A 26,668-nucleotide genomic window follows, 5' to 3' on the forward strand; every position below is an offset into this window, starting at 1 on the left:
TCATCTCACTCTCACTCGGTCTACTTCCTCTCCTGTTTTGCTTAATTACGCGGAGGCGTTAACTAACTTTCCCACCCCCGGTTTAAAGTCCTCTCGCGACGGCTTGGACCCGCTTCAACCCTTTGACACTGCCGAGCTCTCGCTCATTGGCTCCCCGATCTACGAATACTGTACTCGTGATTTAGGTTATTTAATTAATTTCGTGCTCTGTACCTTTCGTTCTCTGAGGACACTAATACGCAGGTCAGACTATTTTGTGACAGTTTAAATTAACGATTAAATGTATTTTTTTAAATTACATGAAAAATTAAAAAAAAAAAAAAAAAACAAACGTTTTTAATTTAAAAATTCTTAGACTTGACAGAGAAATCAAAATTTATAGTCTATGAAATTCCCCGAGCATTAAGAGTCAAAAAGAAAATAAAAATGTGAGAGTAGTTTTGATGGGACCAAGTGAGTTTCTTATAATAACTCAGTATAGTTTCTTATAGTAAAGTAAAGTATACAAGTGTACAGTAGACTAGTGTCTTTCCCGCGCAGGCCCTATGCAAAATAGCCCGAGTGGGAGTACGCGAGGCTTGAGGAGGGTGTCGGAGGACTCCAGAGCACAGCGATGAGGCAAACAACCCCTTAGTTCTGGCGTAGCCGGCCGCAGACGCCCCCACCACGTATTCGGCGTACCGCGTTGACGAGAGCGCCACTGGGGACTCTCTCTCTCTCTATCGCCCGCACGTTACGCTCGAGTTGTCTGACGTGTACTTTATTATTCGTTATTTAAACGGATTTTCATCCATGTTAAGTATATAAAATTAAATCACCGGCGATTGACAAGTTTACCCAAACAATTTTTGTTGCGTGAAATAAAAAAATTTATTTATTTATTATTTACAACGAAATTAAACTTGGACGCAATATCAATTAATATTTAGTGACTAATCAGCCACGCCAGCGACATGGATACAGTGACGAGGTACATGTTTTTTTATGCCGCTATAAATTACTTATCGGCCTATCCCTCGCGCGAGCGAACGGAAACACGTGTACCGCCACGCGGTTTCTTCACAAAATAAAATATTATTTCTACAACCGACGTCTTTACGAAAAATTTTCTACCTCCAAGCCGTTATTTTTGTCCATTAACCAAAGAGTAATTAAATATTGCGCAGCAACGCTCGCTCTCACTTAACAATTAATCCAATCATACACAACTAATTATCCGAGAGTAATTATTTTCGCAATTAAATATTTAATTACGAGCTGTCATTATTATAACTCTATTATTTTTTCTATTACTATGACTACTATTATTATTATCATTGTATTAAATAAACGGCAGTGGTTGAGCGATGTCTCAATAGTAAACACCTCGTACTGTAGTCTCGGTGTGCGAGAGATAAAATCAAAATTGATAAATTTTTTAATTATCATTAAAGCAATTTATAATCAAGTCAGGCGGTTGTAATTAAATTCAAATTTATGTATTTTTAATCGTTAAATTTTATCAAGAGATAAAAAGTTAATTTATTACGGATACCGTAGTATGTGTGTACGATGTGTATTTGATGAATGATTAGTATTTTAAAGGCAAATGACACCAAAAACAGAAATAAATGAAAAAATATATATATATACATGTATACACAATGTATAATAATATATAATATATACGTATTAACACAAAGAACCGGAAATTCGACAATGAGAAAGACAATAAATTTGTCTTATTAATTCTACTCGAGTATCACGTGACAGTGTTTGCCTACCATTGAATTCTAATGTCATGTAGTAATGTCGCGGAGTACATCAGCTATTTTTATGTACACATACACTCATACGAGAGCATATTAATGTATATCTATAATTATTAATTGGTTGAGACGCTGGTTCGTAATTATAAATGTAAATTAGTCACCAGTAATTCAAACACGTCATGTTAATGCCGCCTCGTGTTGTGTATGATATAAGTTTCACAATTCCGCCTTCGTCTTCTGCCACCGCCATCATCATCATCATCACCATCTACATTGTCTACATCAGTAATCAAACAGTAGGATCCCAACTTATTGTCATTTGTTGGGAGCGTTTGAATTAAAAACAAGTCTATTAATTCGTGGATTAATTTGTGTCGAGGTTCGAGGTGTTTTTCTAAGGCCGTTGTAATTAAAAATTAATTATAGCTACAGCTATTTATTGACTATAGAATAAACACACACACGCGCACATACACATACACACACATGTAATTACTCATTAAAGATAATTAATTTGTAATATTTGTTGCGGAGGATTTAATCGCAATGATGGAGAATGGAGACGATGACAGAAAAAAAAATGAGGGAAGGATAATTGTCGATAAAAAATGAAATAGTTATTAAAAATGACGGTAACTGATTGGACGGGTTGAATGATACACATAAATCTAAATGTCTGTTGGCAATAAATGTTGGTGGCTATTGCCGAAGTATGGATGGCAAGACAGTCGGTGAATATGAGAATAAGATACGGAGTGAGCCAAGCCCTGGGCACTTTGTGACGAGGAATATGGACAGTTGATTATAAAAAATAATAATGAGAGGAAGAGAGCAAGTGTTGCGATTAAGCCTGCGAGAAGAAGATGTAGGAGAGTTTAAGTAGAAGAGCTTGGAAGTGGGACGCGACGAGTTACAGGCAGTCATTTGTTGCTGTTTATTAATTCGAGGCGAGGCAAGAGACATCCACTCTAGCACGCATTCAAACACGTATACATTCTTTCACTCTGTCTCTCTTTTTACTCTCTATCTATTCGGTGTCTCTTCGGTGTCTTACCCGATACCCAGCAATCCTCGGTTTAGAGGTTCGCCCACGCGTTACTTGGGATAAAAACACGGTTTTATCTACGGATTGACATACACTCGAATCATCATACATACATTTATATGAATCTGTACATCTATATATGTACAATACACATAAACCGGGTATTCAGATACCGGATTAATTTACGAAATTTTACGGCTTTTATTAATTGTGACAATTTTTGTCTTACTATAAATCTCACGTCAAATTAAATTTTATAGAGACTATTAATTATATTTCAAGTATTTAACTATTTTTTTATTAATTTTTAAATATTAATATATTTTTTCTCTATTAATTATTTAAATTAAAATTAATTTTTAGACTCGTATAAATTATTACATATAGTAAAAATAATTTTATTAAATCCTGTCAAGTAAAGCTGTTTCTTAAATCGCAAATTATTTTTAAATTTTATTGCTCATATATATATATACAATAAATAAAAATAATAAAGTCTAGCTCTGGAATTCTGGCACAGACGCTGTTTATAATAATCGCGACAATTATAATGATGACGAGCATCATTGTTTTCTTAATATATACATATATACATACAGATATATATGCACAGCATCTCTAAGAAGTCGTCCCTCTGCCCCCCGAACTCCACCCTAACTCTCGAGATCACTTGTAATTGTCGACGCGTGTAATTACCGTGATTGGATCTCAGCCGAGGCTCGAGTATACATGAGCATTTGTTTAAGCCACACATCAGATGTCTCTATACACATTCACTAACATACATAATATATATATATATATATATATATATATATGTATATATAAATCGCGAATAAACTCGTATCGTCTACAAAATGCGGTCGAGTGCGATCATAGCTTAGGATAAAAATAAATATGTTTGTCGTGTCGTCCAATAAAACATTGTAAAATGATTAAATATCATTCAACATTATAATTTGTATTTATATTTTACTTTTAAATAATTTTTACTTCACTAGCTCGCTATATAACTACGGCTACCAAACTCATTTATTTTTTTTTCCTTCGCCAACCTGACAACGTCCCACTACGTATTTTATTTAGTCATATAGCGCACACATTTCGCCATTTAAATGTATATTCATATTTTATAAATATATATACATGGAATGATTAAAAAAAATAAAAAAATTAAATCTTAATACATGTGTGTGTTGTATACTCACTTATCGGATTATCGCCAGGAATTCCGAAATCGAAATTTATGAGAGACCACGACGGGAGATAAAAATATGCCCGGTGGCTAATTGATTCACAGCGTTGATGGAGGTCCAGTCTGTGTGACATTTCTTCCTGAGACAACTTGGATATATTTATACACATATATAGATGTTATTATTATAATAATATATGTATTTTACAAGTATATGTATGTATATATAGATGTGCACATGGTTTGTTACGTCTAAGGTTGGCTAAAGTCGCACTGGGTAAAAATAATGTAGAAAAGGAAGAGGATAAATATTATTATGTAGTAAAAAGGAGAGTGAGACGGTAACGAGCTCTCCTCGACGGCCGTTCTCGCACCTTCGTTGAGACATTCACTCGGTTATTACGAGCAACACCACAGGAACTCTGGTGTGTATGCCGAGGTAGAAAAAGACACCGCTGTAGGTCCATGGTTCCACGAGCGGTCTTAGTTCTGCATACGTGCTCGCTCTTTATTTGAGTCTGGACTACGTAAATATATATAACTATATGTATGTATGTGTATATATATATGGGTGTATGGATGGGTATAAAAAATGATTCTCGCGCCCAAAGACATGCAAATTTATGAAGACCCAACGGCAAACGGGGAACCGCGAGGACACAACTCAGGGACTAAGAGTATAACGCATCATTCACTCTTACACGGCTACACATTGTCGAGCGAGTATTAATTAATGGCCGCTTAATTGCACCGTCTGCGTGGAGGAGAAATGTCAAATTTTCTCCATTAGTCGGGTCTTATAATCTTGTTTAATTCCTTTATTTCTTTTATTTATTTTAAAAGTTAATTCTACAGGCCGACCGCAATGACGATTCGCCACGCCGGCTTTAAATACTTGTTGTAATCTAAATGACTTATTTTTTTTATCCATAATTTCAATATTTATTGCGTCTTTATATCTAACAAATAATATTCCTGACGCTCGCTGGTTATTGTCGACAGTCGAGAGCTAGATGATGGAATCCCCTTATTGCACTTGGATACCTAGAAGTATGCACATATTGCTGGGGGTGCATCGCTTAGATATTTATGAAAAATTTTCAAGTTTTTTTTCGAGCTAGAGATTTATGCTCGATGTATTTATTGTTAGTGAGATATCAGACGCGTAGGCAATCCACTTTTTCGCGGTTCAACAAAGTTCTGGATCGATCTTAGAGTCGAACTATTCCCGTAGGCGTGGCATTTCGGGCCCCTGAATTTATATATATATATATTAATGTACTGTACATATATATGTTTATACATATACATATACATATACGTATACATGTACACCCGCTCGAAGGGAATTGCTTTTGACGTCAAGGAAGATCTTTTTATCCCGCGAATCGTGACCTGAAAATTTCAACTCGCAAGCATGCATTATTTCCACCGGCTGATCGAGCTCTTATCTCTTCTGTTGCAGGACGTGAGGGTGTCGAAGGAGCGTAGATGTGTTCTGCAGTATCCTCGACTGGTGAGTTTGATAAAAAAAAAAACGTTAAATAACTATTTCATATTTGCATCTCATTTCATATAAATTTTTTATTTCTTGTATAAAATCAAATGTTGCTATTAAATATTTTCACTTATATATGTATATATATATATATATATATATACATATACGGGCTTAAGTGAAATAAAAAAAATAGGCTAGCCGTGTAGATACAGAGTGTCAAGAGATACGTACATATATATGTACATATAAAGATGCGATGAGAAAAAGGTCAAGAAACCCTTGTTCGACCCTCGGGTACTTGGCTTACCACACCCCGAAAAAACAACTCGTGGTCTTTCTTGGGCAAACGTTTGCACGTATAAAAAAATCCATATGTATATAAAATACACGTGTCAACTCTTTTACAAGATTACTTAAAACTATATATTTTTTACAGCTAATAAATAATATAAATATAATTTTAATCAATAAAATAAGTTTATTAATATTTAAACTAATGATTTATAGTCCGGGTGTAAAAAATAGATTTGAATAATTATTTTAATTACTCAGCAATAAATTATTTAAAATTCAAAAGCAAGGTTTTAAAAATTAAATTTAAAGTCTCACGCACGAATATGGGGTTACAAGAAAATCATAAGTATCCCCGTTGGCTTTACAAATCTTCGAATACAAAGACGTTAAAAAAAGACGGGAATAAAAAGTAGTATCCGATTCGAAATAATAAAATAAAATTAAAAAAAGATAATAGAAATAAAAGAAAAAAAAATGCCCGTGGATGCAGAGGGTCCAGCTACCTTTTCTTTCACATAAATACGGATTTAGTCAGCGGTTTACGAGCCAAAACGTGTCGAGCGTCGCGTCCGAGCTGCGCCTAAATTATTAAAGTCGTAAACGATCGAAATCGTCGTTAAACGCCGAGTATCTACACTCCACACATACTTTTAAATCGTCCGAGCTGTAGCGAACAGTATCCAGTATCTTCTTTTCTCTCCTCTGGGCCCCAGACTCCCGACACGTCGTTTTTCTTCGGTTTCATTGTTTGATTCGAGTAGGCAGTGAGGCTGCTCGAGTACGTAGGACGTACGCTCTAAAGACTTACGCCATTTTTGCTTCTTATTATATATATTTATACTGATACTTTTTTTTCTACGACATCTTCACACAGCCACCTCCACTGTGCTATGGATTTTTAATTTAAATTTCGCGCCAGTTTACCTTCAAATTAATTGCATTAATTTTATGGCTGGGGTTAAAAAAAAACACCGGATTTTATGGGCATTAAAAATGACAATAGACATTAATCCAATAGCTGAATTAATTAAGGGATTACTTATAAGTTCAATTCACCTCAAGGTCTTACTTGCCGGAGTATTTTAAATCAAAGCTGTTTTACGACATTGATTTTTGAAGTGAAACTCTTTCTTCTTCTTCTTCTTCTTCTTATTCTCTTCTCTTTATTTTTTAAAGAAATTTTCTCTCACGGGCGTAAAAAAATTTATAAAGAGAAGAAGAAAATTGTCGCACGTGCGATACGTATTCAATCTTACCCCTCACATGGATCCCAAATAAGTTGAGCTACGCGTTTTCTAGCATCCCTCACTCGTTTATTTTTCCATGATTTTCCCCCGCGAAGACTCGAGGACTAATGCTGCACATCTAGCAACCGGCGTCTCGAGATGTTCAGAGGAATCTGGCGTGGGCTCTACATATCTAGTGTAGCTCCCTAAAAAGCTGCGTTAGCTTGTCACGTATCGAGAGATAGCTGATGTGTTGCCATTGCCGCTGCTATGTTGCTCGACTCTGTTGGGTGACTACAAAGAGATGAAATCGATTTGCAATTTAAATCGATTCTAGTACGTGCCTAAGGCTCATTCGCCGCCGACTGATTTCCCCGATGCCTTGAGCTCGCGCCTAGAAATCACAGAATTTTCCTGAAATCGCGGACTAATTTTGCCGTCAAAAATTTTGATTTCGGTTTAGAGTTAGATGGGAGAGTTTGAGTCTCCAACCACTCAGCCAACTCTGAGTTTGCGTCACCGCAACCCTTTTACCGAGAGAAAATTCAAAAAGACTTTTAACCCTCGACTGAAGCCATATCATTGGCAGTGAGTAGCACTCCTTGAGTGCTCTTCTCGCTCGCAAGAGACACATCGCCCTCTACCGCAGAGTCAATGTAAAGGCAGAGGATGATAGGGGTGAATCTGTTTAACCCACCTGATGTATATATTGCGTGGGTGCATATCTAAACTGTGTAAATGGAATGATAACGTCGTTTCAGTTCAATCAGATCACTCCTCGAATACAGTTGATAAATGTGTGTGCATGTGTGAGTATAAAATCAATTTATATTACGACTAAGAAATTTTCTTTTGTCACTTCAACACACATTTGTTAAAGAAAAAATCCCAAGGCGCTCGAACGACCTCCTCTGTTATTTGTGTCATGAAATATTTATTTTTATTTGAATATAAATAAAAATATTTTTATTGGCTATTGAGGCGTCTATATATTAATCATTCATGGATTTAAAATTAAGCAATATTTTTAGAGTGAATCGTTAACGCGTAACGTTACATAATCTCGAACCTTCGGATCCCTACTCAATAGCAAGATGGGGATTTAAACGATAAAAGAGACGTATCGAGTGTATATAGGGGGTGTTGGGAATTACAAAACCCGAGACGTTTTAATTGAGTTTATCACGAAGGGCGATAATAAGAAATAATCATCGAATCGAGGGTCATAACCGCGAATCTTGAGCATTATAAAATCAAACTCTCAAGAGCTTCCACCACTTGCGCTTACATCCGAAATCCTCTTTCCACAATAATTACAACAATCTAAAGAAAAATATCTTCCGAAACTTGGCCATAAATTACCATACTTAAAAATCGAAGGTTGTCAAAAAAAAAAAAAAAAAAAAAAAAAAAAAAGAGGAGAAGAAAAATCGATTTAAAAATATAAATAGAATAGTCTGAGTAGAGGAAGGAAGCATTTAAATAAATCGTTAGATCGATAAAAAGACTAAGGAAAGACGTTTAAATAAAAAGTGTCTCATTTTTATTTTGTTCCACCCCGGCTCAAATGGTATCCAAATGTGTGGAGATCTTGAGAGTATGAAGAAAGAAAAATAAAAGAAACACTCAAGCGTCCAGGTCGAGATCGTAGACAACGGTACATATATGTATGTATATATATGCACACATACATCACATATCTACATGTATGGAAGAAAAGGAAAAAGGAGAGAGGATTCCCGGGCGAACAAAGAAGCTGCAGCTCAGTACGATTTTCCGTAGAAGCCGCCTCTCGTCGACTAATGCCACCCCCTATGCATCCGTAACGCCACCCTCGCCCACATACGTAGAATCCTCGTCTCCCTCCCAATCACCCATACGTATGCATCTCTCCTCTTTCTGCCTCTTCCTCGTGCTCCTCATTCTTATTCTTAGAGCTCTTACTGGTCGGTGCAGGCTCTGGTTCTTCCACTACTTGCTCCTCATCCTCAAACTACTCACCCCGCCGATATTTCCCTATCGATTGATCCGAGAGACCCGAGTAGACTGCTGGACTTGCTCTTTATTCCCTTCATCCCCTTTCCACCGGCTGTCCCGGCCACCTGAGCTCATCCCCCATACACTTCTCTACCATACACTATCTACAGTCGCCTCAACTCTGATTTTTCTCATTCCATTTCACATTCATCCGTCTCTCTTTACGTCTTTTATCCCGTCTTATATTCTTTTATTCGCAAGAATCCAATCCTCTGTCCATTTTCTTCCCCCAACTCCCCCCCCCCTCCCTCGTTTCTTCGCCAGGCTTTATTACAAAGTGTCCGCTGTCGATTTATATACACAGAATGCGCAGGTACTCCGCACACATATTCACATAAATAAATATATATTGTGCTTAGATTATACCGCCGAAATTCTTAGCTCTCGTTCTATTTTCCGCGGTCGAAGTGTCAGTCAAAAGACCCGTCAAAGTAGTCAGACGTAGACATAAAAAAAAAAAAAAAAAAAAACGTATATATTTATAAGGATGGATTATTTTATTTTTATTTTGATACCCAGGTACAATAAAATGCCATTTAATTTAGTTGCAGCCAATAAGAGCGCACTGATTGGTAGCATGTGAAAAAAAATAGAGTTTTAGTTTGATTTGAACAAGGCTGAACCACGCGACGCTCGTGTACATCTATATGACAACGCGGTAATGTAATTATGGTAATGACTTGTCGTTCGTTACGTGAATAATCCATCCATTGCTGATAGCCTCTGCGCGCGCTACTGGCGACATAATATTATATTAAGTGAAATATCTCCAGAGCGATAATAATAATAATAGCCATAACAATAATAATAATAGTAATAGTATATATGCTCGTAAGAAAATAACCAACTACAGTCTTATACATGTACATGTATTATTATAAATTCACATTGTAAACTAAATGAGAGCCGTAATAATGTAAAAGAATATAAGATATAAGCGCACGCGTTTCGTGAGAATCGACGTTTTAAAATCGCCTATCTAACTCCCCGTATTTTGTTGTGTCAGTGAGCCTTGGAAGCACAATAACAAGAAGAGTCTCGCTCCTGATATATGTCTGAAGCTACTTTACATTACATTACATCTACGGTGATCGCTATATATATCTAACTATATATGTTTATGTACACTCGTTACTTAAAATAAAAAAATAACCCAGCCAGCCCGAACAAGCTCGAGCCACGCGACCATTACTGCATCGCGGGGTAATCAAATTATGGTAATCACCGCTCCAACATTACTTATATATATATATATATATATATATATATATATATATATATCTATGTACATCGATCATTACTCAACGCAACCACGAGATTGTTAATTCTGAGGGATCTTTAAATTTCCAGCAGTATTTTATTTGCCTAAATAAAATTAGGCTTTTATTGTCATTGTCATTGTCATTAAAAAATAAATAACCGACATACCCGTGCCTTTATTTCCTAATAAATGATTCATACAACTCGGCGAATCGATTCGTTCGATTGATTAAAAATAATAATTGTAATAAAAAGAAAAGAGCGTTGACATATTGACGGGACGAATTTTCACACGTGAATTAATCATTGAGAGTAAATATTTTATAAAATTAATAGTCTTTGTTAAATTTTTGGCATTACGTATTAATGCATTATTATTTTGAATATAATAACCAACACCGTTAAAATAAATGTTGTTCTCAGGCGGGCTGATGTGCGTGATCGCGTAACGTACGATAATAACAGGCGGCGCCGGTTCGTTACAAATTAATGATCTCGGTGCGGGGGACAAGGGGGAAGGGGTTACCCGAGCAGAGGTAAAAATTAAAGAGGCAAGGGTAAACTTATTCCCTTGCGAATGGAAAGCCGTGATTTCGTAACTGATTTCACGAAGCCGTTGATATGTGTGCGCCTCGTGTGTATCGATAGATGCTTGGAGAGTGTGAAAACCTTTTAGATATTTGTTATAAGTACTCTTTCTTTCTTTTATTCTTTATTCATTCTTCCATTCCTTTCTGTGCATGTAGATGTGATCAAGACACACTCTTACTACACATGTGAGAAAAAGAGAAACGATTTTCATTTCACATTACTGAGACCTTTGTCTGTGACGTGAGAACATTGTATTGAGGGATATAGGAGCCACGACTGGTGCCAAGGGGGTGCTTCGAAGGTCTAGCGTTCGATCCACTGCCGATCGAACTCAACCGATCGAACCCATAATATGGGCAAGGTAAAACCCATTTGGATGTATGTGTGCAGCTCGTCAAAATCCCAACACCTTTTGACATTCGATATTTTCTTTATTTTTGTCCGCTTTATTTATTTTTTTTTTTTTTCCATACTCGATGAAATTTGTTTAGCCCCAGAAACTGCGACTGGAATTTATTCAAAATATCAAGGAAAAATAAAATAATAACTGACGCACGGTGTAGAGGTGCGCAGTGAATTTATTAAAATCGGTGTTTAAAAAATTTTAATTTTTTAAATTTAGCAACCGTGGATGTTAAAAATATCGAGTCCCTGAAGGCGCACTTCCACGCTGGTGACTTGGATCGAATCTCATTATGACACCACGTGATTTTTACGCCTCATATTTTTTATCATCTTTCTCTCGGCCCCTTACGCGAGGGTGTTTGAGCGATGCCAAGTCATACATTGGCCTCAGTGTTGGTATCAACGACTCGACAAATACACGTGCCGATGGTTGTGTGGGTCGTTTGTAGTCGTGCTACTACTACTGTTACTGGTATAAGTTTCGGTGGTACAAGTTAAAGTAGGGATGAGCCCGGAATTCTTCGATCTCATTTCGCAGATTTAGAAGTTCCGGATAGACCCCAACCAGAGCTTCAAGATTTATGACGAAGAAAAATAATTAAAAAATCTTGGGCGCTTTTATCGTGATTCCAGCAGTCCGCTGACCACTGGATTAGACGAAATTAATTACCGATTGAATTCGATCGTCTACGGAAACTTACTACTGCCGCAGCTATTACTATTACCACTACTATCACTATTTTTTTTATTTTTCTTGGAGGTGGTATGCCCATCAACCCATCCGCCATCAAACATCACCATCCCTTAAAATACCTTATCGATTGGAGGTTCTTAAAAAAAGATAGCGAGCTCATTGGATGCAACGGTCTTCTTGAAATAAAGTTATTTCGACAGAGGGTAAGAGTTTGTATTCACAAATGGGAATACTTTAAATATATGTTATGATGGGAAATAAATATATATATATATATATATATATATATATATATATATATATATATATATATTTAAATATAATATAAATTAATTATATATGTCCAAGTATGTATTCGGATGACGTGACCCAGTGATATATTCTATCACTGAGCAGTCGGCAGTCGGCAGTCGTCAGTCATCAGCGCGAGTATCTTTCGAAATAAGAGTTGGATGTCTTTCGGCGTTCGCTTGTGTTCCCTTGGGCGGCATTTGGTAAATTGAAATTGCGTTCAAGAGGGCGACTAAGAGGATAGGAACGCCGGAGTGAATGAGTGAATGAGCTGAGAAGAACAAGGAGGAGGAGATCCGAAGAAGAAGAAAACGTCTTGTAATTAACGGCTCGCAATCAACGCCGCTCGGCTGAAAGAATTCTTGATTGCAGATTGAACACTCTTTTTTACCCTCCTGGTGGTAAGTGTAAAAAGAATAAAGAGGATAAGAGAAAAGAATAAAATAAAATAGAAAAAAAATAATGCAGGAGGCGTTAAACTCGTGGGATAATCTACTTCGGGAGCATAGAATTTTCATTCGCACGGTTTCATTTCGATTAACGCACCCTCGCGGCCAAGCTGCGTGTAGTTCGGGGCTTCAAGTTTTTTTACACCATTGCCGGCTCGGTATCTCCGAGAGTTTAATTGTCGCACTAAACACCGATTCAAGTGTCCATAATAGTCTTTGTTGCGAGTAGTATTTTGTGAAGCATCATCTCATCTTGGCAATCGGAGAAATAGATTTTTTGAAACGACTTCACACAATAAAGTACACGTTGACGTACTTTAAAGTGCCTGAGGCTATTTCACGCTGAGGGTTGATTTTCGAGTCGTTTGACACGAGTTTCTTTGATCTCGATCTCCGGCTCACACTCGAAAGCCCAGCGATCGGGCCGTGGAAGCTCGTGATTTTTTCAAATAAATAATATTAAATTTATGTAAACTTGAGTAAAAGTGGACTCGAGAGGGTGCATTCGTGCAATTCAACTCGCTATAAATACTACCCTGACTTGATTACGTTTTTTTTGTTCGCCAGAGCTTAATTCTTTTTCATTCTATTCTATTCTATTCTTGATATTGTTTTTTTCTTGTTTTTTTTTTTTTTTTTTTTTTTTTTTCCATTGACCCGAGAGTACCGGCTTAAATAGACTTTTAAAAATGAACGCGAGGGGGTTGGGAGGCGGCCAAGAAGCTATAGAGAGTTTACCGAAAAAGAATAAGGGCTGGTTAGTTTGCTATTTTAGCCTGCACGCTTGTAATTATGCCGCCGCGCAGTGATTGGCGTGGCTTCGTGGAATCAGCGGATGGGGTTAGTAAGCTGCTGGTTTGCTACAGCTATACTACCTACTTGTTCCATACACTCTCACCGAGTTGGTTTGTGTTTAAAGCGTGTGTTTAAATGCGGGGGTGTAAGCCATCAGTCGGACGCCCGAAAAAAAGTATAAGAATAAAATACAGAGGGGTTTTTTTTGTTAGCTCGAATTCATTAAGGCTGAAAATCAATAGACGTTTTCTTCGTTGGCGTCTGCAGCTGAAAAAAAATTAAGAAACCGACCGAGCGAGCGAGAAAATAAAAAGCTCGAGAGCGACTATATGTCTATATATATATATATACAAATACTTTAACAGCGGATGGAGAAGCATTCGCCGCGTAGAAAATAATCCACCCCTTTAAGACAGTTTTTCCCTTATTTATTTTTTTTATCCTCATCTTTTTTGGCAGATAAAAATCTCATTGTATTGGTAGACATCCAACTCACACTCACACTCACACACACACACACTCATACATTGTGAGTACATTAAAGGATACATGATTGTAAGAATTAGGAAGAAATGAAAGTTAAATGTATATGTGTATGCATATATACATATATACATGTACTGCCCCCGCTCGTTAAAATAAGACGCGGCATATTATTACGTGAATCTGATTCTTATCCCACGATTTAAAGTTGTAAGCTGAAGTACACGAGGGAGTAATTAGGCCAGAAGTATTATATGCGTTTTTAATTCGACACTTTGTACAAATCGATCGAGCAATGCTGCACAGAAACCCTCTATATAGATATACATACACGTGTTATTAATGAAATGCCGTGTTGTAATGCCCTGTCCGCAAAACTGGGTAAAACTTGTCTTACCGCGTTAAATAACTCGACGTTAAATAACATGAGCGTGTAAGTGAGTTGTACATGAACATTATTACAAGAGGGAGAGTAGCCCAACAGTGTGCATGTACGTGTGTGTTATAAGAGTGAGTATGTTGTGTGGGGGGATTGCCGCTAGGTGCAATTACCATTGATTACGCGCGAATAACGGGGTCGTGAGCCTATGGTTTATCCATCGTCGTTGGCGCACACACACAAACTCACACACACATACTATTCCGAGCTAAAGCTTATTTCCCCCATTTTTATCCTTTATTATAATAATTATTTATTTATTTTTTATTGTTATTATTAGTCGGGTTTTTTTTCATTCTTTTCCGTGTTGAAAGTATTTTATAACGACTAGTTGCACTTAACTGACTTTACGGTATGTACTTGCTGGCGAGAAGGAGAGAGCCAATCGTATTTAGAATCAAGAGATAACATCATCGACTCGCTGGTGGGATTCAAATGAAATTACTCAATTCCATTTAATGTGCCCTGCTGGAATGAACCGAGACACACGACAATCTATGCTGACACTGTCTAATGACGTTGCCATCACGGATCGATCACCAGTCGCAATCAATCTCTCTCGGTGATTCGCTGGTTGGTTCCGCAAATCAAACTACTTGATTGTCTGTCACGAGTCCCATCGTCACGGCTACTGTCTTACACTAGTAACTAGCAACTGGCAACTGGTTACCAGCAGCTAGAGTGACTTAGTCGGAGCTTGTAAATATTTTTCTGGGTCACCTGATAAACATTGAAGCGCTGAGACCGAGATGACGATGAGGATGAGGGAATTTCGAGGAGTGAGTATAAGCTGGATAAACGACGAAAATGGGCGATGTGCGGTGCTGGGCTTAACGAGAAGAGAACGCGGGATTTCGAAAACGACATCAGCAGAAGCTGGAGGAAGGGAGATTTTGAGGAGGAGACGAGAAGGGGACCGATGACAAAGGGTCGGAGGGGATGGAGGAGTTGAATTAACGGTAAACCACTTCGATGAGGTCATTAGGGAAAGAAAACTTTTTTTTTCTGTCGCGACCAATCGTCGAACGAGGCTCATCGCGAGGAAGGAATTTTCAATCGCGAAACCCTCAAGGGAACGTTGAACAGCTCCCTCGTTTTTATTCCCAAATATATACACATAATACATATATGTATTAAGTGTAACGAGACCCGAGGTTCCTTGAGTCGTGTCTTTTTCAACCCTCAAGTCATCTCAGGATAAAAAAGAAACGCCGCGTGCATACTAGCCGCCACCCCCCGGCCAAAAAAAATTTTTTAATCAATTATTCGCGCTCGGTGACCGCGTGAATAAATTCTCAGGCGGTTGTTCCCATGTTATTTTTTGAATTGGGAAATACTATCCAAGGGTTTTCCTCAGACGACGTCGAAAATTAAATTTCTCAGAGAAAAAAAATATAATTTCGGATGACACGAACCAACGTCTTGAGTCAATAATTTTAGGTATGTACTGAGAAGCGGTTTAATGTAAATAACTCATTTTAATTTAGTTTCCGTGTACGCATTTTGCGACTAAAGTCGTCGATTTCGCGTGAGCGAGGCTGAGTGACAAGGCGCAGGAGGGAAGCCCACCAAATGAACTTGAGTTGGTGGGGTGAAGGTGGTAGTGGTAACTGGTATATAAGAAGAGAGGAGGCAAACCAAATATATATATAGATATGTATATATGTATAAGAGAGACTAAGCGCCGGCGGCGAGGGTAATTAGAGTGACGAAGACAACCAGCGAGTGTCTAACAAGAGTAAGATAGAGGAGAGACGATCCGGGCGTCCGGGTGAAACGGCGCCAGATAAGACTTAATATTTGATCGTGAGCCCGGCTCTTGGCTCACCACGAATCACCCCCCACCCCACCCTCACTCCACCCTCACCACCAGCAGCATCTCCTCAGTCCTCTTCCCAGCTTCCATTCCACACCAGCACCCCGCGTCTCTCCATTTCCCCATTTTCCTTTTATTTTCTCCACATCTTTTATTTTATTTCACTCGATTCTGTCTTTTTTTCTTTTCATTTTATGCTACTCTTTACTCTCTTTCTCCTTTATTTTTTCCGCTTTCTCCATTCCGGCGAGCACTACTTTGTGGCAAACTCGATCGATGCCTCCGCACGTTCCGCTTGTCCACCCCTTGACCATTCATCGACCCGACTACGACTCACTACCGGTGCTAAATCTGTTGACACTTCACTCCGTCGCCCTCACTATACTTTACTTTACTTTATTTTACTTAACTTTCTCTTTCGTACTGGCAAAACTACATTCCCGATTCTGACCACGAGGACCGATCACCGATCACCTTCTCGTTTGTCCCGCCGAGCGATTCTGTCCTGTCATTTCTTATCGACATTTTCAGCTACTTTTCGCCCGCAAAATTCCTCTCCTCGAAAAACAACAGACACATTTACGGCTGACCACAAAACAAAACAAAAAGAAGAAACATCGACCCAACAAATTGAAGGAAATCCATCAAATGCCCTCGGGGACACTCAAGAACATTTCCATGTCGAACCGGCGAATCGATTAGACGCCGGTCAACTCCGACCCTGTCGAATAACCAGCAGAGAACCTTAGACTTGATTCTCCAGTCTCGAGTCTCGGTTCGAGCGTATAATTATCAGAGGCACGCGAGCCCAGAGTGCCTCGAGTCCTCCACCACCTTCTCATTTCATTCCTCCTCCTCCGCCTTGCATTATACCCCTGGATACCAGTCAGTTCCCTCTAATACACTTCTAAGACCAAGACAACTTCGCCGCGACTCAACAGACATCGATATTCCGATTAATAGGATACAACGTACTGTAAAAATTATATCCGTATCCTTAAAACACGCCACATTGCCACGATAGCAGAGGCCACTGCACGGACTTTTAGCTCAGCCTCGGACTCTTCTCCATTACCATTTTCATGTTTCAGCCCCCGGCCACCAAAACCTGCACGACCGACCATTATACTTACCAACGTGCTGTTTGCTGCCTACAATCTTTATTTCTCTCTATACTTTTCATTCCTCTTCCTCTTTTCTTTTTTTTATTTTCCTTAAAACTCACGCTTCAGTTATTCGACCAAACCCTGTCCACTCGGCTTAAAATTTAATTATTTAAATACAATAACCTAATTATATTCATCGGGTATTTAAACACGCTAATGTCCACTCTAAATGTCCATAAATACCTATAAATGCACAGAGAAGTTTTTATTTAACACAAATCTCATTTATTTTCACAATTATCGGATTTGCTGCGATCGACTATATAATGACACACACACACAAAGTCTATACAACATATATTGAACTTTCTTTACCTCTTACTTAAACTTTTTTAGTGAAAAAAAAAAATATCGCGATGCAGTTTATTGCCAATGCACACTAACGAACATCAAACTTTTTAATAATACACTTACATACTTATTTTTTAAAGCGTTTTTTTGGTGCCGGTATTGTATAGACATTCCGGATTAGATTATTACAAAGGAAGTTAAGTATAATAAAATATATTATATTATGAGACTTCTAAGGCTAAGTAGACTAAAGATTTATCGAGAATCTAAAAGCTTTTTCCTGCACAAATATTTTATCAGCAAATTAAAAAAATTCTCTCTAATTAAACTTTATTAAATTTTTTTCAAGGACCTGGTTTATTATTATTTAGTGTAGTAATTTTATTGGACGCCCTGGTTGTGATATATATTTTTACTGCAATATGATAGTAATTTTTTTTAAAAAAATTCAATTTAACATTTTAATATATGGATAAAATGAAATTTTAGTGATCATAATATGAAAGCGAACCAGCTCGCCAGCTGTCAAGCTGAATTTTTTTTTCGTTTGCCGTTCGAGTTAACAATCAGCCGATGATAAAAAAAAGAAGAAAAAAATTTCGAGAGAAAGCGATAAAGAATAAAGCCTAATTTCATAGTCGAGGATAATAAATTCGATTGGTTATTCGGGGTATCGACACTTTAAACTCCAGTGAACTGTTCCGGGTGCATACAATCGACTGTATTAAATATTCATCGAGGGATGGTAAAAGAAATGCTCGCAATTACGTAACGACATCCGGTAAGATAATAAATTTTTTAAAGAAAAAACTAGCATAGTAGAGCAAGTAGACGCCAATAACGACCGGGATGCCAAGGCTTGTTAAAACTGATGTTTGTTCATAGGCGAGTGTAAAATCGTCGGTTACTTTGCTCTGATGTGATGGTATCGAGATCGACAGTCTTAAGAGGAATAAATAAAGTTGCTGGCACGTTAAAAAAATAATACTCTTTCCGGGTCGAAAAATTTCATCTGATTTTAGTTTAAGTAGATTGCATTTGGGCTAATTGGTCTGTCTTTTGAATTTTTATAAAAATTTAAAGCTATTTCTGATCTAAAGACGATCAGAAACAGGCTAATGAAAATAATAGGCAGTAGAAGTCTGATTTTGGTCTGGATAAAAACAAAAGAAGACAGGGTAACAGTACCATTTGTGCCCACTGCTCTCTTTTCCTGTCAACAAGATGAACTTTTGTCGTTTGTTATGACGCATTATTGCGAAGAAACTCAAAAAAGTTGAAAAAAAATTATTTTTTTGAGATCCGTATCTCGGAGATTGTCATCGAAGGTATAGCCCATGACTACGTATGTTTTAGGAATAGATGTCAACAATATGGACATTCATTGTTATGTCATATTCTCAAAAGTATTTTTTTCCCTCAGTGAAATTATCAACTAAAAAGAAAAGTGATAAATAATAAAATAAAAATTTGATTATTCTGCAATTGAGAATAATGACTGAATGAAAGGATTATTTGTAAGATGGTATGTCTATATACTCAGATAATTTGCACAGGGTGTAGGTTTAACCTGAGTGATAATAATCATGGCAACTTGGCAAACACTCTATATTAATGTTCGCGGAATTCTTGTGCACGTGACATAAATCTTTTTATGTCATCAGTCTCAGTCATCATTTTCTTCTCATAATTAACTTAATCGTGTTGTTTTTTTATATTTACTTAGTAAACTCAAGTGACGGTGTTGATACTTCGTTTACTGAAAGCTCCGATGATAAATTTGAATTGACGTTGATGTGAAAATTCTATCACATCACATCATCTTATAAACTTATTTGGCAGTAAAATAGTCAGGTTCCACCCACGCTCGACAATTCACGTCACCGTTTTATCAGCCATCATTTACCGGCCACGAGTTACATCCGCGATATTGCAAGTTTGTTGCAGCTATTGGGAAACATGTATGTCCAAGTTTAAGTCGATAAAACGCACATTATTTCGCAGACAATGTAAAAGGAAATATTGTTGCGATTAAGTATTTCCAAACTACATAAACACATAACATAAATATTTAACGCATAAATTTTGTGTGTGGGTGGCAACTGTCACTTTGCTTTCAATGTCAAGTTTATAAAAATCTAATTCACTTTCAAGGATAATAAAATAAATTTATGGTTAATTTTATTGAGTCTGTGATTGAAAGAAATTTTGAAAATTTTTCAACAAAAATTTGGCCTCTGAAATAAAAAAAAAAAAAATTTATACAGAAATATTTAGTAACTACAGGATGCAGAAGTTAAAATTCGAGTGCCGAGTTTAAAAGTAAAATTTATTCTTTTAAATAAAAATTTTGACAAAAAACACGTGGCATGCAAAATTAGTGAGCCACGAGCTGCTAAGGAATGAAAAACATGTAAATAAATGAAAGCCTCGAGGATTTTAATAAATAAAAATATAAAATTCAGTCGCGTGTCGGGATTTCAGTCCGTCAAGAGTCAACACTTGTAGCAATGACGCGCCGAAAATAATATGCACCCATCATAGCCTCAAAAAATGAGTATATATAAATATATAAGTACATTGATGACGAGCCTCGACGATAAAGACGCCGGGGATATTAGAATTATAATCGTCGGACGCGTGCTCGCGCATCTGAGATCGCCTTACGGGCTGCGAGAAAAGAATAATAAATAACAATAATGTTGAGAAAAAAAGGGACAATATTTGAATATTTTAAGATTGACACGAGCCAGAAGCTGGTCATGCCACCGAGGGACGAGGGTTGCAAGAATATATTCGCTTATGCCCAAAATTAAGGGAGCACATCAATAATCCGAACAACAGCCATCCAGATTCATGGTTACATAATTTTTGTAAAAACCGTGTCATAAATGATGAAGACAATTTTCAAAAAAATAAATATGGATTTCAGTGGCAGACAATGGGTTTAATCAAACGGCTGGAATTGATTTTGATCGATGGTGGTTGTTCGGTTATTGAAATTAAATCGTCTAGAATCCGAGTCGCTCAACATGTACATAACAATGCGACATCATAAACTGTCGATCTTCAAAGTATAATAGCCAAAAAAATAGCTACATGTTATAAGTTATAATAACGGTTACTAAAATATCGCTCGGCTATTTAAATAAGATCATACAACAATACTTACAACGTTGAGCCCCATTTACTTGCAACTTTTTTTCCCTATACGTATTCTGGCATGGAATGAACTAGTCGTAAATTCGTTAAAATTTAATATTTTGCAGATGCACTTCCTTGTACATAAATATCTATATGTATATCGGGAGCACCGAGAGTATTTGATATGTAGCACGTGACCTTTAGAATCAATTCTAATTCAAATTACAATACACAATTTTTATTTCACTTTTGCGTCCGCTAAAATTGAATATTTATCGGCGCACGTGGTATATGTATGTATAATAAAGTTTTTCTTGAGTAGAATCAGGGGTAAGCCACTCTCACGCGAGCTCGTTTGCATCGCTAATTCACTTTTTTCACCAACAAAATTTTACCATTAAATGTATACCTGGATTTAAGGAGAATAAAAATATAAGAAGACGAAGAAGAGTTTCGGGTTATTCATCACAAAAGAATATTAAGGTGAATCCTTATTCCTGATTCTTCGTGTACTTGTCGCAAGATACTATCGCGTAGGTCCTTACCCTTCGTGTGCAAAGAATATATTAATATGAATACATAAAACACAATAAGAAAATAAAATAAAGTTTAGTTGAGTTTAGTTTTGTGAAATAGGGCCAAGTGACTCAGAAGAGATACTGTCGTACCTGGCGTAGCGTTATCAAGGATCAAAATTAGCGTACAAAGTGAAAACGATTTGGTGGTTTTCGTTTTACATCAAGAGCCCTCTGGTCGGTAACTGGGGCATCTTGTGGCTCAAAAAATTATCGAATTTGCCAGTTAAAATTGCGGCTTTGAAAAGTGAATTTCGGTCTGTCTTTTTATTAATTTCGCAGCACGAGGGTTCTTCATTTTTTCCGGGGATTCAAAAAGATTTCGTTACAAAGACATACCCCTTACTTTTAATTCCATCCCTCTATTCTCAACTTCCTTACTCTTGTTCTGTCAAAAAAAAAAAAAAATAACGATTTAGTATGCACGTATAGACTTATATGTACATGTACTAAAATCCACAGACAAAACACTCAAATAATATTCTCCTGTCATTCCCGTATTCCCACACTGCTCTGTCCTTAATCCTTAATTCACGTCCATTGTCCTCAAGAGACAAATATAATGCTCGTGTATGTCATATATATGAATAGACAAGAGTATATATACAAAAAATAATTTCATTTTATTTTGTGTCCCTCGAACCAAAGATTCTCTTCCCCTCCTCAGAAAGGACTCGCCATTATATAACACAAGACTGGTGTAGACTAAAAGTCGGTGACACTGTGCTGGATCCTGTGGCAGCTCGCCGGACAAGGAAGTGAGTTACAACGAGCGAATAAGCCAATATCGGAGGACAATGAAAGTGCGTAGCGGCCCGTGAGCTCCTCAGCATTCACAGACATTAAATATTTTATTTGGGGATGAAAACCGAGCAAGTAAGACGACTGAGTGCAATGGGATCTTTAAGAGAGATCACCCCGTGAGACAATAATAGAAACAGTGCGTGCATCCTCCTTGGTTTTAATACCAACCATCGACCCAAATTTAAAAAGTACATGATAGGACACCCTTCTGGTTCGACATCGACATCCTGATACAATTAAAGTTCGTTGCGGTGGTTCGGGCTTACTGTTGCCTCTCGAGGGTCCCTTGCCTCCCCTTTATTATTTTTGTTCGTCTACTCGATGGTCTTATAAGCGGCCCACGAACTAACTCAGATTTCGCTCTCGTTTCTTCCTCACCTTTGGGGTTCGTTAGATATCGAGGGCAGGTTAGAAATGAACCTTCGGCTCTAAAGGCTCGCCTTAGTCTTACCCGGGTCTCCGGTGCCAGTCATAAAGTACACCCGGGTTACAGGGGGTGGTGGGTAAAGAAAAATAAAAAAAAGGTGACAGACCTTAATGCGTTACCTAAATTTAAGGGATACGCTCAGAGGTAAATTTTTTATTCTTTTATTCACAATCGTTTATATATATTTATTCATATATGTCACACAAGTGTGTGTGTCCTATATATAGACAAGCACGAATCCAATCGTCGATAATCGTCGCGAATCGGTTGGAATTTGGCCCGTTACGACCCTTCGTAAAGGCGTATAACGACCAAATTCTCTATTTCTAGTCACCCAATTTACTTTTCTTTTTTTATATATATTTATTATATATAATAACAATAATCCTACTACATATAAATATACGATTCAATCTGTCCTTTGTAGAATTAACATCACACTGGGTGTGAAGCTCACACAGAAATCGTTAAATGAATTCATGATTTTTTTATATGACTTTAATTGTATGTCGATGACACACCGATACAGATATTTTATGAGCTGGCTGGGACCTCGGGATTTTATTTCAAGTTTTTTTAAATATACATTTTGATCATATATTTGATCAGTGGGCTTAATCTAGTGATATCAGTGCGGACGATCAAATCATCCTCGTCCTCATCATAATCATCTACGTGTTTATGTATATTTATGAATACATATACATATACAGTAGACTCTCAATAACTCGAACTCCAAGGGAAGTGATAAAAACTTCGGGTTAACGAGTTTTCGACTTAACAAGATGTTCGAGGTTTGCAAGTAGATTAGACCACAAATTAAGAAAACAATTGATTTCTGTCATATAAAGCATAAAGTAATAGCATAAAGCAAGTTGTTAATTTTTATGTAGCACTCATGATGTCTAGATACGAACCGATTAACAGTCAACAATTTTGCATGAAAATAACTTAGGAAGAAAATGTACATTACAAACAAGAATATAAGAAGTATTGAACATTCCTATAGGAATTTAGGTTTGATTGCTATAAGATTGGACACTTTGGAGAAAAACGTCTTTATATTTTACTAACTTCGACTGATAGAGTTTCACTTTTAAAATTCGAGTTATAGAGTATAAATATGCCTTATCGATACTGGAAGGAAAACGATACTAAGTTCGAGTTACAGAGTCTAGATAATTCGATATATCGCGTATTTAAGAGTTCAGCCGAAGGAAATACAAATTTTTTTTGAGTTACGGAGGATTTCGACTTAACGAGGTTCGAGTTATCGAGAGTCCACTGTATTTATAAGGGATAATTTATTGGTTATTTAAATGTCACGCAATGTGATTATATACTTTTGGAATTCGTGTGATTATGTTGTTTAGTGTTTTGTTGGTATGTGGAAAGATTATTGGTGTATCTTGATTTTGTAGCCGACTGGTTGATTAACGCGGATTAAAAAGTCTCAGAGTAATCAAGCTATCGATCTCCCGATTCAAAATCAATGATCTGTCAGTGAGTCCGTGTATCCGTATTAGATCGAAATGATTTGCGGGCGATGTATTAGTAAAAGAGAAACTGTTACCTTTCAATACTATGGGAGTTATATCTTAGAAAACCGTGAGAATTAAATCAGTTAACGTTTTGTAACCTGCGTTTTAATTTTAATTAGATAAATTAATTTTTTACAGATATTAAATCTGTTGATTTAAATTATTCAATTGGAAATTAATGTGGAGATTTTTTTTTATATTTATTGAAGCAAAAATAAATTTTAAATGAAATGTAATAGACTGACATAAATCTCGGGTACGTACTATCAATTGACGCATTGGAGCCTGTACAAAAGTGGAGTAAAAACGTGAGAAACTCGGTAATAATTTACATGAGTAATAAAAATCTCTAAGAAATGAAAGAGAATTGGTTATTTTTAAAGCAAACAAATAGTAATTTTGAAAAAATGTTAAGATAAACATTTCAAAATTGTATTCAAAATCGACTCTCAGTAGCTGAACAAAAGTAATAATAACAGCTTCTAAAAGAACCTTTAAGGTTTACCGTCAATAATACGTTGTTTCCTAGTCGGCCCGGACGTTTATTCATTCGCATTCCACAAAGTTCCTGAACTAAACTCTCCTTTGGTATGTGCATCAAGTTCTTTTCTATATAAGCAAGAAGGAAAGAGTAGAGATAAAAAGTGAGAAAAATAGATCCAGAAACTCCTCGATAGACTTTTCCTGTGACTCTAGAGTCTAAACTCCGGCGTTGAAAAGAAATCTCATGTCAATTCAAATTAAAACCCACGCATTTGGTTTTTTATTTTTTACTCAAGTGTCTATCTATCTATTTATCTAACTCGGAGTTTTGGTTAATGACGCAGCAATTTAAAACTCGGTTTGATTACACGAGACGAGCGAGCATCTCAGTTGGATATTTTAGCTGCTGATGTAAATAAAATAAAAAATTATAATTGAAATTAAAAGAACAGTAAAATCAGAAGACTCAAATTAGACATGCGGATGCGTCGCACGAGGTCGCATGATTTTTCTAGGTGTAGTTTCCTGTGTGACGTCATAATTAGTGTAATTACAATTACGGGTTAGCGAGTAAGAGATACATGAACACAATAACCAGAACAAATATATATAAACCATGTGCATGTACAATAATGTCCAAGTGTAACTTATATGTGTATATATATTTGTGTATATGTGTGTGTATTTCTATATAAATTAATGAATGAGGGACTGAGAGCAGTGAGAGACGTGCGTCAACCGCGGATGGACAGTCGGACAAGCGAGATAATTAGGCGGGACGAGACAGGACGTGCGCATTAATTAATTAGCTCAATCTAAGTCCACTTCATTTATTGTGCCATCTTTAACGCTCAGAGCTGGCTCAACTCATACGTCTTAATAGTTTTATTATTTTTTCATCTCACAATAACATTCCACTCCAACTAAATTCGACTCGAAAAAGTTTTACATCTACATCACCTATTACTTTTAAATTTTCCTTTAAAAAAAATCATTTTTCTGTTATTCATAGATCACTTTTACGAGATTTACAAAATTTTTCACATTCAAATCTAACTCATCTTGATCAATAACCACATGCATATTTATTTTTAATCAGCTTCACTGTATGTCCAACCGAAATTATCCTTTAATTTTATTGGCTAGTGAAAAATTGATATTTAAATTACATAACTTTATGAAATTATTCTTGAAAATGTAAGAAAATTTCCAAGAGAATATTTCCTTACTCAAGTCGATCGGATAATTAATTAACTCGGATGATTTTATTGAAATAATTTATGGAGGAGTGTAACGATATTCAGAAACGAGTCATCCAAATTCAAAAGCTAGGCTGCATGTTGAATATAATATATAAGGAAAACGTCAATAATAAAAGCCGTCTAATTAATTACCAGAGTTTAAGAGCGGGAGAAATAATAGTATAGGCTATGTAGTATAAAGATGCGATTGGAATCTTCTCAACTGGAATTCAAATTTGATTAATGATCTACAGTTTTCTTTTTTTTTTTATTTTTTTTTCTCATCGTCTGTTCGTCTCAATACTCGAGTATTCTCTTCTCGTCATTCTGAATTGCTTGTAAGCTTGCATGACTTCTAACACACAGGAGTAGGTAGACAAACCTTGGGCCTTTCCCACAATGGTCACCAAAATTAGTATCGTATTGTATGTCGATAAATAAAAAGTATAAATTTATTGCAAGTATTAATTATTAAATATCAAGAGCGTCTGGTGAAGGATATAATGAAATGAATTGGTCGCTGACATCAGCTGGCGATGGGCTGCTGGCACCAGAAGCAGCAGGATCTCTGAAAAATAATTAATTTATGCTAACGAATGAGAAGCGTAACGGCTGCGCTCTTAAATTCGCGCCATTGAGCGTCCAAGTGTCTGTAAATCCCTCTTATCTGTACGACTAATACAACTATACGAGTTTTTATACTGGCTGATGTGGCATTCGCTCG

General features: G+C 36.6%; 1 protein-coding gene across 3 annotated transcripts in view; it reads left to right on the top strand.

Moving 5' to 3' along the window:
- Positions 1 to 26,668, top strand: part of LOC103574458 (zinc finger homeobox protein 4) — a 142,069-nt gene that overhangs the window by 42,528 nt on the left and 72,873 nt on the right. For all 3 annotated transcript variants that reach the window (XM_053740345.1, XM_014443512.2, XM_014443508.2), the window contains one exon: positions 5,457 to 5,507. The gene's annotated coding sequence lies outside the window, so the exon portion shown is untranslated. The remainder of the gene's footprint in view (positions 1 to 5,456; positions 5,508 to 26,668) is intronic.

The sequence above is a fragment of the Microplitis demolitor genome, chromosome 7 (genome assembly GCF_026212275.2).
Source record: "Microplitis demolitor isolate Queensland-Clemson2020A chromosome 7, iyMicDemo2.1a, whole genome shotgun sequence".
NCBI classification, from domain to species: Eukaryota; Metazoa; Arthropoda; class Insecta; order Hymenoptera; family Braconidae; genus Microplitis; species Microplitis demolitor.